Here is a 20,521-nt window from a genome sequence, read left to right on the forward strand (position 1 = left end):
ATACCTAGTAGTGCAACTGCTGGTTCATAGAGGAACTCTATTATTAACTTATCGAGGAACTTCCATACTGTTTTCTAGAGTGGCTGCACCATATTGCTTCCCATCAGCAGTATAAGAGGATTCCCCTTTCTCTGCATCCTCACCAACATTTGTTGTTACCTGTTTTGTTAATTTTAGTCTTTCCGACTGATGTGCGGTGGTATCTCATTGTGGTTTTGATTTATATTTCCCTGATACATAGTGATATGGACTATTTTTTCATGGGTCTCTTGGCCATTTGGATGTCTTTAGAGAAATGTCTCTTCATATCCTCTTCCCATTTCTTGACTAGATTATTTGTTTTTTGGGTGTTGAGTTTGATATGTTCTTTATAGAATTTGGATATTAGCCCTTTATCTGATATGTCATTTGCAAATATCTTCTCCCATTCCATAGGTTACCTTCTAAATTTGTTGACTGTTTCCTTTGATGTGCAGAAGTTTTTATCTTGATGAAGTCCCAGTAGTTCATTTTTGCTTTTGTTTCCCTTGCCTTTGGAGACATGTCTAGCAAGAAGTTGCTGCAGCTGAGGTCGAAAAGGTTGCTGCCTTGATGGATTCCTATCTCACGTTTAGGTCTTTCATACGTCTTGAGTTTATCTTTGTGTATGGTGTAAGAAAATGGTCCAGGTTAATTCCTCTGTCTGTGGCTGTCTAATTTTCCCAATACCATTTATTGAAGAGACTTTCTTTTTTCCATTGGATATTCTTTGCTGCTTTGTCAAAGATTAGTTGACCATAGAGTTGAGAGTCCATTTCTGGGTTCTTTGTTCTGTTCCATTGATCTATGTGTCTGTTTTTGTGCCAGTACCATACTGTCCTGATGATTACAGCTTAGAGCTTGAAGTCTAGCATTGTGATGCCACCAGCTTTAGTCTTATTTTTCAACATTCCTGTGGCTATTTGGGGTCTTTTCTGGTTCCATACAAATTTTAGGATTATTTGTCCCAGCTCTGTGAAAAATGTTGATAGTATTTTGATAAGGATTGCATTGAATTTGTAATTTGCCTAAGGAATTGATCCCATTTATAATTGCACCAAATGCTATAAGATACCTAAGAATAAATTTAACCAAAGAGGTGAAGGATCTTTACTGGAAAAACTACAGAACACTTTTGAAAGAAACTGAGGAAGATACAAAGAAATGGAAAAACATTCCATGCTTATGGATTGGAAGAATAAACATTGTTAAAATGTCTATGCTACCCAGAGCAACAGGTTTCCTGTAATACATTCCTTTTATTGGATTCCCCGGCATGGGCTCTTTTACTGACTCATGCCTGATTGGTTCAGGCTTTAATGCTGAAGGCAAGAAATTTCACTCTGTAGCTCCTTGAAGTTCCTGTAAATAATTTGCAACTCACCATCTATTGCTTTTCGTAGCCCAGTAGCTGCCAAGATTTCCTGAAACTTAGTTGAGGCTCTTTAATGGTCTGAGTTAACACTGGTGGCTCAAAGTGTTGTCCATCTAGTAATTTCCTGAGCTAGGTCATGCTTAGTTATTTTATGCCATCATGGTAAGTGAGCTGTGTTCTTGACCAGATTTTTACATTTGAAATAGAGTTTATGTTTGTGAACTAAAGAGCTGCCCAGATTTTTTTGGCAGGGGTAGGAGGGGTCTGTTTTACATGAAAATTCAGAAACAAAGCATAATTATGTAGAAATGTTATGATGTTTGCAACAGAATATTTTTGGCCCCTGCTGAGTTCCTATTCCATGACCTAGGCTGCCGTCCTTAGACATTGTTTGGTTTTTTAAATGTGCCCATGTGGGTGGCTAGGTAGCTGAGTTGGCTAATCGTCTGCCTTTCAGCTCAGTTCATGATCCTAGGGTCCTGGGTTTGAGTCCCACATAGGGTTTCCTGCTCAACAGAGAGTCTGCTTCTCCCTCTCCCTCTGCACTCCACGCTCCACCCTTGCCCCAGTGCTTGCTCACACATGCACTTTCTTTCTCAAATAAATAAATAAAATCTTGAAAAAAAAAAAAAAAAGAAAATGTACCCATGTGATTTCACTGTACTCTCTGAGTTTGCATTTTATTTTGGGAAATTATTGCTTATTTTAAAATTCTTTTTCTTTCAGAGAAGACTGAGCTTTTTGAATAAGTAAAAATTCCCCTTTTCTGCTTTTCTTGCCTGCTATTGAAAATAAGAGGCAGGAAGCATTGTAGTCAGAGAGATAGTTCTGTAGAATAGGAGGCATTAAACCTTAGCTTTGCCATTCACTAATGCTGTACTTTGAGCAGGGCCTCAGTACATCTTTAAAACAGGCATGACAATATTTTTCTTACAGCAGTGTTGTATGAATTGGTATTACCAAAAGCTTCACGGATAAGTGGCCAGTACTGAAATATGAAGGAAGACCAGAAAGGGAAGTGATTCATTTTTGTGTATATAGATGGTGTGGGATGGTATGTGGTGAGGGTGGGAGACCATTGGGGAAGACATTTTAGAGGAGATAATATAGGAATTGCACTTTCTTACACTACCTAGAATGTTCTTTCAGAAAGCATGGTTTTCCCCCATTTCACTTTTTTACTCAGATGTCTTTGTGACCCTATGTGAAATTCAACTCTTATTCCCTGACATTTCCTTATGCCCTCTCTGCTTTTGTGTGTGTGTGTGTGTGTGTGTGTGTGGCTTCTTAGCACTTACCACTATTTAATATTAATATACTATTAATTTTACTTATTTATTTTTTATTATCTGTCTCCTCCATTAGAATATAAACTCTATGAAGGTAGGATTTTTCTTTCATTCCTTGCTGCCTAGAACAATGCCTGGCACATGATAGGTGCTAATAAATATTTATTGAAAGAATTAGTGTGAGAATGAGTAGAAATTACTGGATGAAATAAGTTATACATGGATTTATTATATTTTCATGACTATTGACCTCAAATTATAAAATGTGAAGTTGAGGAATTTAGTATGACTGTAATGATTTATAGAAAACAATCACTTATCCAGAATCTTTTTTTGAGACTATTACTGAGAACTTGGGTTCAGATGGTGGGAAACTTTTGAATAGCCAATATAGTTGTAAAATACAAGCATTAAAGTTCATGCACCTTACTTCTCAGAGGAGATACTTAGCATTTATTCTTCTTATTTAGACAGTTTTAAATATCTTTGATAATAATGGGTTTTTAGCTCAGGAAATTTGTAGGTAGGGTGGAACCTGAGGAGATAGGAATGCTCTTCTGTGAGAAATTAATGTTGACAAACTAACAGAAGGGACGAGGCAGAAAATATAAAAGTAAATAATAAAATTTAAGCATATAACCTTTAATAGATCTGTTCTTTATCATTGTGGTAATATTAAATGATGAACAAAATGGTTTTAGAACAAGTTCCAGGGGCGCCTGGGTGGCTCAGTGGGTTAAGCCTCTGCCTTTGGCTGAGTTCATGACTGCAAGGTCCTGGAGTCGAGCCCTGCATTGGGCTCTCTGCTCAGCGGGGGGCTCTCTCTACCTGCCTCTCTGCCTACTTGTGATCTCTGTCTGTCAAATAAATAAATAAAATCTTTAAAAAATAGAATAAATTCCAGTAAAAGTAGAAATGTCTCTATATACCTATTACATTTTTATCCTTTCAGCCTGGTTTGTATTCTCACTGTTCCAGCAAGATAGTTCTCTGAAAGGTTGCCAGAGTCATTAGTCATGTAATTTGGAGGTCTTGTCTTAACTTTTGATTCCTCTGTAGCATATGACATTTCTAATGATTACATGTATTTTTTGACACTGTTTTTCCCTGGCAGCATGGACTCTGTTGTCCTTATTCACCTCCCTCCCTGACTGACCAGTCTTATTTTGATCCACATGTGACCCTTAAGGCATTCTCCAAGGTTTAGCTCTCCTTTATTAAGGTAATTTTTATAAATCTTGAGTATTATATCTAATAATTCATCATCAGTCCATCCACTGAGAATTATTATTATGCTCATTAAATATTCTGAATCCATTAATTTCTTTGTATATGCCTTATTCAAACCATCAACATCTGTCAGAACTACCATTCCTCTTATTTCTTTCCTACATGCTCCCCACTCCCATTATCCATTCTTTTTTTTTTTTTAAAGATTTTATTTATTATTTTGACAGAGAGAGATCACAAGTAGGCAGAGAGGCAGGCAGAGAGAGAGAGAGGAGGAAGCAGGCTCCCTGCTGAGCAGAGAGCCCGATGCGGGACTCGATCCCAGGATCCTGAGATCACGACCTGAGCCGAAGGCAGTGGCTTAACCCACTGAGCCACCCAGGCGCCCCCATTATCCATTCTTAACACAGCATCTAGAGTGATTCTTTTAAAACTCAAATCTAAGGATATTCCTGTCCTATTTAAATTATTCCATTGTCTTTCCATCAGAATTAGAATAAAATCTAGACTCCTTATGCTAGCTGCCAAGTGGTACATGATCTGGACCTCGACTACTTTTCTGACCATTTTATGCTGTTTTCATTTTACATTCTTCCTTATAATGTTTAGCCACAGTGACTTTCTGCCTGTTCATGGAACAGGCCAGGTTTGTTTCTGCTTTAGGCTGTTTGGTCCAGACATTTCTTCCTCCTGAAATACTGATCCTCCAACCCCTCCACCTACATATTTGGTCTGGCATTCAGATCTCAGCTTACATATTGCTTCCTTGGAGAGACCTTCTCTGAATAGCCAGTCTAAAGTAGCTACCCTGTCACTTTGTCATATCATCCTGCTTTTTTTTTTTTTTTAAACCTCTTAATTTAATTTTATTGTTTTTTTCAGTGTTCCAAGATTCATTGTGTATGCACCACATCCAGTGCTCCATGTCATACATACCCTTCTTAATACCTACCCCCAGGCTCACCTATCCTCCTCATCCCCCCTTCCTTCCAAGACCCTTGGTTTGTTTCTCAGAGTCCGCAGTCTTTCATGCTTTGTCTCCCCCTCAGATTTCCCCCAATTCACATTACCTTTCCTTCTCCTAATGTCCTCCACGTTATTCCTTATGGTCCCCCTAGTAAGTGAAACCATATAATAATTGACTTTCTCTACTTGACTTATTTCACTCAGCATAATCTCCTTCAGTTCCATCTATGTTGACACACAAGTTGGGTATTCATACTTTCATCCTGCTTTTATTGTCTGCTTGTTCATTTACTTGTTTATTTATCTGCCTCCTCTACAATAAGAATACTTACTTTGTCTATTTGCTCTATCACCAGAGCCTGATGAGTAGTAGGCATTCAATAACTATTTGTCAAAAGTATGGATGAATTATGTGGCAGATCCTGTGGATACATAGATAATAGTAGTAATTGGTCCTACAGTGATTATTAGCCTTTTCTAGGTCATAGGCATTTTTGAGAATCTAATGAAAACTATGTATTCTTTTCCAATAAAATTCTCTTCCAATAAAAACTATGTATTCTCTTCCAACAATAATGTTAGCCATTTTACAAGTTTCCCTGCAGTCTTAGAAGCTGTGGAATATACTTTTATTAAGTCATAATCTTTATATGATTATGAGCACATAAGTATTATACAATGTACAAAGGTACAATGCTTCTCAAAACTATGTGTGCTCAAGAATTTTTTTTTTTAATTTCCAATATCATGGCTCTATATATGGTCCTGCTATGTATGACTCATATGAAGCTCATGCCACATGCAATTCTCTTAATGAATTTGTCAACATCCAAGCTGGTTTATACTCTGTAAACTAGGTAGGACACCAGTTATGAATTTGGATGTCAAATTGCTATAAAAATATCATACTGTACTTGTTTCATGTGTAATCTATATTAAGCAGTTTGTAGAACAGCAAACTAAATATTGAAGAGCATTGCCTTGGAAAATATCATCAGTCTTGAACTCTTTTCAAAGCACCAATCCCATTTTTTAATCTACATGATTATGTCTCTAGCAAGTTGTCTCATGGATTTTTTAAACTGGTTACTCCCCAAACCAAACTTATCATGTTCTAAGTTCAAAACAGAAGAGCTCTTTCGACATCATGTTCTAAGTTCAAAACAGAAGAGCTCCTTTGACTCTTTTTAGCCATCCCAATCAATCACTCATTAAACCCTATTATTATACTTCAGATTTTCTTTTTTTTTCCACTATCACTTTGCAAAGGAGCCTTTTTAGACATTTATTTTTCTAATCCCCACACCTCTACAAAATTTTAATTCTACAGGTACAGTATATATCTGCTCATGTACTGCGGGCTTTTGAAGGACCACAAATCATTTAATACCTAAAATTTCCTTGGTTCCCTAGGTACCACTCTTGTTGCAAATGCATGCCCTACCTGTATGTTCCACCTTCTCCTGTATATATTTTTATTTTTATCCTGTTACCTGTATTAAATTGTTAATTTTCACGTTATATGATATTCTACTTGGGAGTATTTTTTCTCACTTCTATTGAAAACAGATCATCCTCAAGGCCTGCATTTGAAGTTACCTTTCTCATACAGTTTTTTATAATGCTCCAGCCTTGTATGATGCTTCCTTCTTCTAATTTCCAGTTACAACTTTTTGATATTTCTTTTATGGAACATAGATTTTTATTGTTGTCTGCAAACATCAGCTCTTTGAGGGCAGGAACAGTGATTTCTTTCCTTGCTTACAATGGCTAGCTTTTAATAGGCTTTGAAACATCCATGAGTGAATGAATAAATGGCAGTTCCTTAAAAATGAAAGGGTAGGTATAAAATGTTGGGTAAGTTTCTAGACAACTAAACATCTTTATTTTCTTTTGGATGAATGAGACATTTTTCTATACCTTCTGTTCTCCTACCTCTGTCCTTGTCTCTACAGGGGTAGAGTTAGTATAGATGAGGTAATTGGAAACCTAGTATGGTTCTTTACTTTATCATTAACTCACACTTATATAGGATATCCTAAAGGAGCCAAGGATAGATGTATTAATCTGATACAGTGCCTTGTCTTGGTCTTCAGTTGTCACTCTACTCATAATTTACACATCAGTCACAGAACATTTGTATTTTTTTTAAAGATTTTATTTATTTATTTGACAGAGAGGTCACAAGTAGGCAGAGAGAGAGAGAGGAAGGAGCAGGCTCCCTGCTGAGCAGAGAGCCTGATGTAGGACTCGATCCCAGGACCCTGAGATCATGACCTGAGCTGAAGGCAGAGGCTTAACCCCCTGAGCCACCCAGGCGCCCCAAATATTTGTATTTTAAGTGTCCCTTAAATATAGCAGGATATTCTTGTTTAAAACAAATGTGTTGGAAGAAATATCTCATAGGACAGATTTTATTGCAACATTTAGAGACAAATGCTCATATCCATATTGGTTAATTTCTTCTCAATATGTTTTGGGTGTTTTAAAAAAAAATTTCCTGTATGTTAAACTTAAATTACTTTGGAGACATATCTTGAAAGAAGTTGCTGTGGCTGATATCGAAGAGATTACTGCCTATGTTCTCCTCTAGGATTCTGATGGATTCCTGTCTCACGTTGAGGTCTTTAATCCATTTTGAGTTTATCTTTGTGTACGGTGTAAGAGAATGGTCGAGTTTCATTCTTCTACATATAGCTGCCCAGTTTTCCCAGCACCATTTATTGAAGAGACTTGTCTTTTTTCCATTGTATATTTTTTCCTGCTTTGTGGAAGATTATTTGCCTATCAAAATCAAAAGCTTCTGCACAGCAAAGGAAACAGTCAAAAAAACAAAGAGGCAACCCACGGAATGGGAGAATATATTTGCAAATAACAGTACAGACAAAAGGTTGATATCCAGGATATATAATGAACTCCTCAAAGTCAACACACACAAAACAGATAATCATATCAAAAAATGGGCAGAAAATATGAACAGACACTTCTCCAGTGAAGACATACAAATGGCTATCAGACACATGAAAAAATGTTCATCATCACTAGCACTCAGGGAGATTCAAATTAAAACCACATTGAGATATGACCTTATACCAGTTAGAATGGCCAAAATTAGCAAGACAGGAAACAACATGTGTTGGAGAGGATGTGGAGAAAGGGGAACCCTCTTCCACTGTTGGTGGGAATGCAAGTTGGTGCAGCCACTTTGGAGAACAGTGTGGAGATTCCTCAAGAAATTAAAAATAGAACTTCCCTATGATCCTGCAATTGCACTCCTGGGTATTGACCCCAAAGATACAGATGTCGTGAAAAGAAGGGCCATCTCTACTCCAATGTTTATAGCAGCAATGGCCATGGTTGCCAAACTGTGGAAAGAACCAAGATTCCTTTCAACGGATGAATGGATAAGGAAGATGTGGTCCATATACACTATGGAGTATTATGCCTCCATCAGAAAGGATGAATACCCAACTTTTGTAGCAACATGGATGGGACTGGAAGAGATTATGCTGAGTGAAATAACTCAAGCAGAGAGAGTCAATTATCATATGGTTTCACTTATTTGTGGAGTACAACAAATAGCATGGAGGACATGGGGAGTTAGAGAGGAGAAGGGAGTTGGGGGAAATTGGAAGGGGAGATGAACCATGAGAGACTATGGACTCTGAAGAACAATCTGAGGGGTTTGAATTGGCAGGTGAGTGGGAGGTTGGGGTACCAGGTGGTGGGTATTAGAGAGGGCACATATTGCATGGAGCACTGGGTGTGGTGAAAAAATAATTAATATTGTTATGCCAAAAATAAATAAAAAATAAATTTAAAAAAATCTTAAATTACAAAAGGTTGTTATATCTTTTATCTATTTTCACAATTATTTCTGAAGAGTATGCCAACAAAGGAAGGAAATAGCTTTTTTACCTCTAAATTTATGGAAAAAGATGTTGAAATAGTTTAAAAATGTACATAAATGTAGGCTTCATTTTAAAAATTTCAATGCTTATGGATATTTTATGGGGAATCACATAGCTAATGGAGTTTACGTTTGGAAACAGACATATCTGGTTTTGAGTTCTGGTTTTGGTTTACTACCTGGGTTTGAGTTACTTAGTGTTGTGCTAAGGGTTCTCCAGAGAAACAGAAAGTATGTATGTATGTATGTGTATGTATGTATATAGATCTATCTTTATGTAATAAAGAGATTTATTTTAAGGAATTTGGCTTATGACATTATGGAGGCTGGCAAGTCCAAAATCTGCAGGGTAGAGTGGGAGGCTGGAGACCCAGGGGAGAACCTGTTACTGCAGTTTAAGTTTGAATGTTGCCAGGTGGAAAAATCTAGAGAACTGATACTGCAATTCAAGTTGGAAGACTGTCTTGGTAGAAATTCCTCTTGCTTGGGCTAGGTCAGTGTTTTGTTGTATTCAGGTTTTCACCTGATTGGATGAAGCCCACTCACATTATGAAGGGCAATCTGCTACACACAAAATCCACTTCCACTGATTTAAGTGTTAATTTCATCATAAAACACTCTTATGGAGTTTGATCACATGTCTAAGCACCATCGCCCAGCAACATTGATACATAAAATTAACCACCATACTTAGCCTTTCTAAATTGTTTTTTCATTTTAAAATATGTAGAATCTCGTAGAGTGGTTGTGAAGATCACTTAAGGTAATGTATCAAATGCCTTACACGTGGTAGACACTCCATAAATGTCAACAATATTAACTCTCTTCTCTTCCTCCTTTTCCTTCTCCCTATATCCCTCTTCCTCCTTCTTTCCCTACCTTCATTAAAGGGAAATAAGACCCATGATCTTATAGCATGTGATGGAAAATATTCATGTAAGCTTCAAAAATAAGGTCCTAAGAGGACCTACTAATTATAGCGATTGTAAATCATTTTGAAAAACAACATTTTGAAGAACAAAAGAAAATGACTGTTCTTTATTAATGAAGAACATAGAGTCATTTATAATCATTCACTCATTTACTCAGTGTTTTGAAGACAGTGTATTTAGTACCCAGTATATTCTATCTGGGAAGCAATAAGAGGTTGGGTAGTATATCAGAGTGGTCACTTAGTAGAAGAGCAAATAAGAGAGACGCAAAATCTCTGGAGTAGCATGGAATCAAAATCAATAGGAGGGGACCAAAAAAAAAAAAAAAAGCATTAGCTTATTAAGAATAGATAAGAATAACAATAACAAAAAGAATAGATAAGAATCTTCAAGGGATGTTCATTGTCTATGAAATGAAGCCTAAGCCTTTTAACATAGAATTTAAAGCTTTCCATGACTTGATGAAGTGCAGGGAAGATGGCAGAGAAGGAGGATCCTGAGCTCTCCTGCTCAATGTATACACTGAGGCAACAACTACATGTGCTGTAGCTAATGCTGAAAATGACCCGAGACTGACAGAGCAAATCTTCCACAGGTAAGTGTATAGAGAAGGCCATACTATAAAGGGTAGGAGGGACAGAGATGTTGGGAACCAAGTCCCTGGTGCAACTAACTGCAAACAGGAGGGACATCACAAGCATGTAGGAACAAGGGGATCACTGGGCGTACCTGGCTCTGGGTACCTGCACTGGAAGGATGAGTTCCTTTAAGGTCTAACTTTGAAAATCTGTGGGGCTTAATTCCGGGAGCTTAAAAGTCAGTTGGGCTTAACTTTAGAAGGGCTAGAGGAAGGACTATGGGAAACCAAGACTCTATGCTTAAAGAGCCAGAATGCTAAATGACTTGAACTGAGACACAGCACAGAAGCAGTAGTTTGAAAAGTGCTTGGGGTATATGTGAAGGAGATTTATTGACTAATTTTAGGACATATGATGGAGGGGTAAAGGTTTGTAGGAGATTTGGGGGGGAACAAAAGTGCTGGTGGGCATTGTTTTTCTTGCACTATGCCAGCTTGGAGAAACTTACACTTGTGGGAGCCAGTTCTAACATACTCCATATACCTTGATAGCACCATGTGCTTCACACCAGTGTTCTCCTTTATATCTCCCTTACCCAGCTGTCCAGTCTTGCCTTTGTAGGTACCCTCCAAGGTGACTCCTGGCCTGTCACACTCGGTAGGCAACTTGGCTGGAACTGGTGCCCTCCAAAGTGACTCCTCTTTTGGAGACTGGGGAAAATAGCCCTACAAAAGAGCATGCCCATAGTTCTGGCAGCTGGGCCTCTTAGCTGGCTATGCAGGGAGCAAGCCCTTTTCTTCTTTGTGTCTACAGTTGTCACAGTAGCTAATTGCAGAAAAGTCAGTCTGACTGCTGGCTCCACTTACCAGAGAACCCACAGGAATTGTGGCTTAGCTAAAACAGGAGATAACACGTAGTGCATAGGGGATGCCCCTGTGGAGTCTGGTTCTGATGACCAGGGGTCATTGTGCTATAGGATACCACAGGACATCTTTTATATAGGTGATTTCTTTCAAAACCAGGAGATGTATCTGACCTACCTAATGCATAGAAATAACCATGGAGAATTAGACAAAATGAGGAGACAAAAAAACTTGTCCCGGATGAAAGAATAAGGGATCCCAGAAGGAGAAGAGAGAGAGGAGGATACAGAAAGCATAGAAAAAAGAGCTAATCAAAGTAGAGATAAACAAAATTCCTGATAAAAAGTTCAAAGTAGGGGCGCCTGGGCAGCTCAGTGGCTTGGGCCTCTGCCTTCGGCTCCTGTCATGTTCTCAGGGTCCTGGGATTAGGCCCCACATCCCTGCATCATTGGGCTCTCTGCTTGGCAGGGGGCCTGCTTCCCCCACTCTCTCTGCCTGCCTCTCTGCCTACTTGTGATCTCTCTCCCTCTGTCAAATAAACAAAAGTCTTTTAAAAAGAAAGTTCAAAGTAGTGTTCAAAAAGCTACTTACCAGTCTTAAGAGAAGAGTGGATAAACTCAGAACTTCAACTAAAGGATAAAAAAAAAAATACACTCAGAGCACAAGAATACAATTACTGAAATGAAAAATACACTAGAGAATATCAATAGGATATTGAAAGATGCAGAAGAACAGATTAGTGATCAGGAAGATAGAGTAATGGAAAACATCCAAACTCAACATCAAAAAGATAAAATAACACAAAATAAGAATAAGTTAAAGACCTCTGCAACATTATCAAGCATAATAAGTTCACATTATAGGGATCCCAGAAGGAGAAGAGAGAGAGGAGGATACAGAAAACTTATTTGAAGGAATAATAGTAATACAGTAATAGTTGGGTACTTTTGAAACAAATTTTTATTTATTAATTTTATTTGAGTGTAGTTGACAAACAGTGTTACATTTATTTCAAGTGCAGGACATGATTCCACACATTTATACATTATCGTATGCTCACCATAATTGTAGCTACTATCTGTCACAATCACTTCTCTGCTTTTTGGCTAAGATCAAGTGTAGTATCTGTTCTTATCAGTTTAATAGTAGGGGACTGTAACACCCCATTTACTTCAATGGATAGATTATCCAGACAGAAAATGTGTAAGGAACAGTGGCTTTGAATGATACATTAGACTAGCCAGACTTAACAGATATATACAGAACATTCCATCTAAACAAACAGCAGAATATATATTCTTTTTGAGGACCCATGAAACATTCTCCAGGATAGATCACATTAGGGCACAAAATGAGTCTCAATAAATTTAAGAAGATTGAAATTATATCAAGCATCTTTTCTGATGACAGTTGTGCAAAACTAGAAAATAGTTAAAAGAAACAAAGTAGAATAAAACACAAACACGTGGAAGATAAATAATATGCTACTAAAGAACCAATGGATCAACTAAGAAGTCAAAGGAAATTAAAAAAAAATATGTAGAGACAAATGAATATGGAAACACAGCAGTCTCAAGTCTTTGGGGGTGCAGCAGAAACAGTTTGTAGTGATATAGACCTATCTTAGGTAAATCTCAAACAATATAACCATATGCCTAAAGGAACTAGAAAAAGAAGAACAAAGCTCCAGTTCAGTAGAAAGAAGTAGGTAATGAAGATTAGAGTGGAAATAAATAGAAATTAAAACAATAAAATAAAATAAAAGATCAATGAAACCAAGAGGTGATTCTTTGAAAGGATAAACTAAAATCATAAATCTTTAGCCAGAATCATAAAAAAAGAGGACTCAAAATAGAATGAAGGGAGAGATATAACAACTGATCCATAGAAACTAAAATTTAAGGAATTATGAGAATGTTGTAAAAAAATTATATGCCAAAAATTGGACAGATAAATTCCTAGAAGTATACAGTCTTTACAACTGAATCTGGAAGAAACAGAAAATTTAAACAGACTTATCACTCATAATGAAATTGAATTAGTAATCAAAAAACTCCCAATGAACAAATTTTCAGGACTATTTGGCTTAACAGGTGAATTCTGCCAAAGATTTAAGAGTTAATACCTATTCTGCTGAAAATATTTCATAAAACAGAACAGGAAGGGAAACTTCTAAATTCATTCTATAAGGCAAGCATTACCCTGATATTAAAACCAGACAGAGAGATAAGAGAAGTAAAAAACTATTGGTCAGTATCTGTGATGAACATAGATGCAAAAATCCTGAGAAAAATGTTAGAAAACCAAAATAAATAGTATATTAAAAAGATCATTCACCACAATTAAGTCGCATTTATTCAAGGACTGCAAAGATGGTTCAATAGGCTTAAATCAATCAATGTGATACACCTTATTAACAAAGAGGAAGGATAAAAAGTGTGTTCATCTTAGTAGATGCAGAAAAACCATTTGACAAAGTGCAATCCATTTATGATAAAAAAACTCTTGCTAAAGTGGGCTTAGAAGGAATATAACACAACAAAGGCCATATATGAAAAATTCACAGCTAACATAATACCCAGCAATGAAAACCTGAAAGCTTTTCTTTTAAGATAGGGAACACGACAAGGATGTTCACTTTTACCACTTTGATTGAACATACTACAAGACATCCTACCCACAGCAGTCAGTCAAGAAACAGAAATCAAAAGGTATACAAATTGGTAAGGAAGAAGAAAAACTTTCATTATTTGCAGGTGACATGATACTCTCTCTCTCTCTCTCTCTCTCTCTATATATATATATATATATATATATATATATAAGCCTTTTGGCTGTACCAAAAAATGACTGGAATTAATAAATACATTTAGTATAGTTATAGGACACAAAATTAATATACAGAAATCTATTGCATTTCTAACCTGTAATAACAAAGTAACAGAAAGAGAAACAGTCCCATTTGTAATTTACCAAAAAGGATTAAATATGTAAAAATAAAGTTAATCAAGAAGACAAAATACATATACTGTGAAAAGTGTAGGACACTGATAAATTGAAGATAATACAAACAAATGTAAAGATATACCACATTCCTTATTGTAAGTATTAATATTGTTAAAGTGTCCAAGCTACCTAAAGCAATCTACAGGACCAGTGTAATCCCTAGCAGTAAACCAATAACATCTTTCACAGAAGTAGACCAAATAATCCTAAAATTTGTAGGGAACCACAAAAGACTCTAAATAGCCAAAACAGTCTTGAGAAAGAAAAGCAAAGCTGGAGGTATCACAAGCCTAGATTTCAATATATGCTATAAAGCTATAGCAATCAAAACTGTATGGTACTGGCAGAAAAATAGTTAAGAGACCAATGGAACAAAATAGAGAGCCCAGAAATATCCACACTTACATGGTCCATTAATCTATGACAAAAGAGGCAAGAATATGTGATGGGAAAAAGACAGTCTTCTTTAATAAGACATCCTGGGAAAACTGGACAACCCATGCAAAATAATGAAACTGGACCACTTTCTTACACCGTATGTAATAATAAACTCAAAACAGATGAAGGACCTGAATGTGAGGCCTGAAACTGTAAACATTCTAGATGAGAACATTGGCAGTAATTTCTTTGACATTCGTTGTAGCAATATTTTTCTAGATATGTCTCCTCAGGCAAGTTAAAGAAAAGCAAAAATAAGCTACTGGTACTGAAATCAAAATAAAAAGCTTTTGCACAAGGAAACAATCAAAAAACCAAAAAGGGAAGATATTTGCAAGTGATAAGTTTGATAGGGAGTTAATATCCAAAATATATAAAGAATTTAACACCGAAAACCCCAATCTGATTAAAAAATGGGCAGAGGTCCTGAAAAGACAGTTTTCCAGAGATATCATACAGATGGCCAAAGAAGTACTTTTTTCCCCCCATTTTTTAAAATTTAATTTCTTTTCAGTGTAACAGAAGTCATTGTTTATGCACCTCACCTAGTGCTCCATGCAATACATGCCCTCCATAAAACCCACCACCAGGCTCCCCCAACCTCCCACCCCTTCATAACCCTCAGATTGTTTTTCAGAGTCCATAGTCTCTCATGGTTCATCTCCCCCTCCAATTTCCCTCAACTCCCTTCTCCTCTCCGTCTCCCGATGTCTTCTGTATTATTTCTTATCCTCTCCGTCTCCCCATGTCTTCTGTATTATTTCTTATGCTCCACAAATAAGAGAAACTGTATGATAATTGACTCTCTCTGCTTGACTTATTTCACTCAGCATAATCTCTCCCAGTCCCGTCCATGTTGCTACAAAAGTTGGGTATTCATCCTTTCCGATGGAGGCATAATACTCCATAGTGTATATGGACCACATCTTCCTTATCCGTTTGTCTGTTGAAGGGCATCTTTGTTCTTTCCACAGTTTGGCGACCGTGGGCCATTGTTGCTATAAAAATTGGAGGACAGATGGCCCTTCTTTTCACTACATCTGTATTTTTGGGGTAAATACCCAGTAGTGCAATGGCAGGGTCATAGGGAAGCTCTATTTTTAATTTCTATTTTTTAAAATTTCTTTTATTATTTATTTTCAGCATAACAGTATTCATTGTTTTTTCAATGAATAAATTAATTAATTAATTTATTTTCAGCATAGCGGTATTCATTGTTTTTGCATTACACCCAGTGCTCCATGCAAGCTGTGCCCTCTCTAATACCCACCACCTGGTTCCCCCAACCTCCCACCCCTCGCTGCTTCAGACCCCTCATATTGTTTTTCAGAGTCCATAGTCTCTCATGGTTCACCTCTCCTTCCAATTTCCCCCAACTCTCTTCTCCTCTCAAACTCCCCTTGTCCTCCATGCTATTTCTTATGCTCCACAAATAAGTGAAACCATATGATAAGTGACACTCTCTGCTTGACTTACTTCATTCAGCATAATCTCTTCCCGTCCCATCCATGTTGCTACAAAAGTTGGGTATTCATCCTTTCTGATGGAGGCATAATACTCCATAGTGTATATGGACCACATCTTCCTTTTCCATTTGTCCGTTGAAGGGCAGGCATCTTGGTTCTTTCCACAGTTTGGCAAACTCAAAATGGATAAAATACCTCAACATGAGACAGGAATCCATCAGAATCCTAGAGGAGAACATAGGCAGTAACCTCTTCGATATCAGCCACAGCAACTTCTTTCAAGATATGTCTCCAAAAGCAAAGGAAACAAAAGCATAAATGAACTTTTGGGACTTCATCAAGGTCAAAAGCTTCTGCACAGCAAAGGAAACAGTCAAGAAAACAAAGAGGCAATCCACGGAATAGGAGAAGATATTTGCAAATGGCAGTACAGATAAAAGGCTGATATCCAAGATCTATAAAGAACTCCTCAAACTCAGCACACACAAAACAGATAATCATATCAAAAAATGGGCAGAAGATATGAACAGACACTCCTCCAATGAAGACATACAAATGGCTATCAGACACATGAAAAAATGTTCATCATCACTAGCCATCAGGGAGATTCAAATTAAAACCACATTGAGATATCACCTTACACCAGTTAGAATAGCCAAAATTAGCAAGACAGGAAACAACATGTGTTGGAGGGGATGTGGAGAAAGGGGAACCCTTTTACACTGTTGGAGGGAATGCAAGTTGGTGCAACCACTTTGGAGAACAGTGTGGAGATTCCTCAAGAAATTAAAAATAGAGCTTCCCTATGACCCTGCCATTGCACTACTGGGTATTTACCCAAAAGATACAGATGTAGTGAAAAGAAGGGCCATCTGTACCCAATGTCTATTTTTAATTTCTTTTTTTTTTTTTTTTTTAAAGATTTTTATTTATTTTTCAGAGACAGAGGGAGACAGCGCGAGCGAGCACAGGCAGACAGAGAGGCAGGCAGAGGCAGAGGGAGAAGCAGGCTCCCTGCCGAGCAAGGAGCCTGATGTGGGACTCGATCCCAGGACCCTGGGATCATGACCTGAGCCGAAGGCAGCTGCTTAACCAACTGAGCCACCCAGGCGTCCCAAAATTTCTTAAGGAATCTCCACACTGTTCTCCAAATTGGCTGCACCGACTTGCATTCCCTCCAACAGGGACATATCTTTTTTTTATTTTTATATATAAATGAGACTTCTTTATAGCAAAAACAAACCATGGGAAAAAGTTTAAAAGCAATTTCAACAATGGAAAATACTAGCAACAAAGTTCACTCCCACATATATGTATGATGTATACAAACATTATGGAAGTGCATTTGTGTTTATGTATTTGAGTATACTGTACATACAGGTTAGGTAAGTATACAGACTACATATGTACAATAGTAGATAAAAAAATCTCACATAAATATGAAAGGTATCACTAAAGGGAGTAGTTCAAATAAAAATAAACTTGAGACATGGCAGTAGGAGCAACGGTGGAGAAATGGTGACTTTTGTGGATTTGGAGAACTTTGTCCTTTAGGAAAATGTCAGGAAAATGTCATAGGTGAAATTGATACTTAAGTATATGTTTTCTTTTTTTTTTCTTCCTTCCGAATATTTATTTATTTATTTATTTATTTATTTATTTAACTTTTTTATTATTAGGCCCATCACTGAGTTTCAGGAGTAAAAACTTCTGCTTCTTGGTCACATTCCATCCCTGGTTTAATTTTATTCAGTTCAGCACATGCTTTATTTTCCATGATTCTGGAAATTACTGGTGAAATTATTATTACTTTCTATATACATTTGAGCCTAGAGAAATCAGTATAAAATAACAGTGATGATAACTCACTATCAGAACCACTCTGTGGTTATAGCAAGGAAAACATTGTGTGTTAGCTCTAGAGATTCATTATTTCTCATTGCCAAACTTTGCTGAACTGATACTATTTTCACTTTCTCAAAATGCTAATTTCTCCCTCCCAAAGCTCATCACCAAGTTTTTAATTAAATTCAAGTTAGCTAACATATAGTGTACTGTTGGTTTCAGTAGGCGTTAGTGATTCATCACTCACATATAATACCCAGTACTCAAGAAGTGCCCTCCTTAATACCTACCACCCACTTAACCCATCCGCCCCCCAACCTCCCTTCCAGTAACCTGCAGTTTTTCCCACCTAACCCCAAAAAGGTGATTGTTTTCAGAAGGATTTTGGACTGTTTGTGTGTTGTAGGTGTGGATCCTAGTTTCTATGCTCAGCAAGAAATGTCAAATTCCTTTCTGTTTCCAATGGAAGTCCTCTTTTCTATCATCATAATCATGGCTAATGTGAGGAAGAAAAATGTTAGAGGCTTCTTTGCCTTTTTATTATCACATGAACCTCCCCGATGCAAGATATTTGAAAGGGCCTGGAGAATAATGCATATTGGGTTATGTGTGTGTATGTGTATGTAGTAGGGGGTTATAACTAGTGTAGCGAGAAATAGATGGGGGATATCCTATACGAAACACCAAAACAAATCAACATGTCAATAAATTATTTTACAAGACAGTTTACTGTCAGTGTGATTTTTTTTTTCCCATTTACAGATTGGTATTGCCTGGGAATCAGAAGACCTGGCACTTATTATGTGTGTGGCCTTGGGCAATTCACTTAACTTCTCTGAGTGTGTGATCTAATCACTAAAATGGAGTAATGAAGCCTGTCCTGCCTAGTCGACAATACTATTTACACGCAAATGATAGAAGATAGGGAAATAATCTGTAAGTTGTTACTATACTATAAAATATAAGGACTTTTGGTTTTGTGAATTTGTGGCAAGAGAGAAATTTCTCACTGTGACTTTGGCCATGTCTATATTCAGGAGGGCAAAAAAGTGAATTCTCCCTTGTGTCCTGAAAGTGAACACATAATGATGTGTTAGGGAAATATTGAGCATCTATTACATGAGATGTACTATGTAAGAAACATTGTATACCTTATCTCTAACTCTAAGAATTTTATGAAAAAGGCACTATTTCAGGTGAAGAAGCTGAGGGCCAAATTTAAGTAAATTAGTAAATTACAGAGCCAGGATTTGATCTTCATCTAACCCAAACACCTGGGTTTTTTCCTTTGGATCATGTACTTCCTTTTTTCTGTAGTTTTGTTAGCCACATATGACTTATAGTGGAAGGTTTACGTTTAGGATTAATAATTACCAATTGGTCAAAAATAACTAATATTTCCTCAGTGGCAGGGGGGTGGGAGGTTGGGGTACCAGGTGGTGGGTACTATAGAGGGCACGGATTGCATGGAGCACTGGGTGTGGTGAAAAAAATAATGAATACTGTTATGCTGGAAATAAAAAAAAAAGAAAAAGAAAAAAAAATAACTAATATTTACTGGGCATTAGGAGCTCCAATGTCATATCTGGGTCTTGTTTTTCTCATTCTTTGTTATGAAGGGAACTGGGGCCTGTATTTTGGGGGTTGGTAGATGATCTTTAAGGTACTGTCAAAGTTAATTTTATGTTTCAACTTGACTGAGTCATGGAATGCCCAGACATTTGGTAAAACATTATTTTGGGTGCGTCTGTGAAGATATTTCTAGATAAGATTAACATTTAAATTGGTAAACAGAGTAAAGCAGGTTGCCCTCCCTACTGTGAGATGGCCTTATCTAATCAATAGAAAACCTGAATATAACAAAAAGACTGAACTTCCCCTTGGTAAGAAGAAGCTCTCCTTGCCTGAGTATCTTGAGCTGGGACATCAGTTTTTTTCTGTGTTCCACTGAGCTGAAAAACCAGCTCTTCCTCAGTTTTTTTTTTTTAATTTATTTTTTATTTTCAGCATAACAGTATTCATTATTTATGCACCACACCCAGTGCTCCATGCAATCCGTGCCCTCTATAATACCCACCACCTGGTACCCCGACCTCCCACCCCCCACCCCTTCAAAACCCTCAGATTGTTTTTCAGAGTCCATAGTCTCTCATGGTTCACCTCCCCTTCCAATTTCCCACAACTCCCTTCTCCTTTCTATCTCCCCATGTCCTCCATGCTATTTGTTATGTTCCACAAATAAGTGAAACCATATGATAATTGACTTTCTCTGCTTGATTTATTTCACTCAGCATAATCTCTTCCAGTCCCATCCATGTTGCTGGCATTTGCCTGGAACTATACCGTGGGCTCTGTGGAACTCTAGTTTGCTAACTGCAGATCTTGGGACTTGTTACTCTTTATGGTATTATGAGCCAGTTCCTTACAATAAATCTCTTTCTACACACACACACACACACACACACCCCTTATTGGTTCTATTTTTATGGAGAACCCTAACACAAACAACTCTGAGACTGATTATGAAATTCAACAATAACAAGGAAGAGTTAATGTTTACAGGAGAGGTTCAGACTCAAATTTCTTTTCAGTGACTATTGAGGAT

General features: G+C 37.2%; 1 protein-coding gene and 1 pseudogene across 2 annotated transcripts in view; both read left to right on the forward strand.

The window, feature by feature from the left end:
- The window catches only part of AGBL4 (ATP/GTP binding protein like 4), a 1,622,967-nt gene that overhangs the window by 204,000 nt on the left and 1,398,446 nt on the right, over nucleotides 1-20,521 (forward strand). The gene's annotated exons all lie outside the window — the stretch shown is intronic.
- LOC116568434 lies at nucleotides 12,248-12,349 on the forward strand (annotated as a pseudogene).

Source organism: Mustela erminea, chromosome 10, assembly GCF_009829155.1.
Source record: "Mustela erminea isolate mMusErm1 chromosome 10, mMusErm1.Pri, whole genome shotgun sequence".
NCBI lineage: Eukaryota > Metazoa > Chordata > Mammalia > Carnivora > Mustelidae > Mustela > Mustela erminea.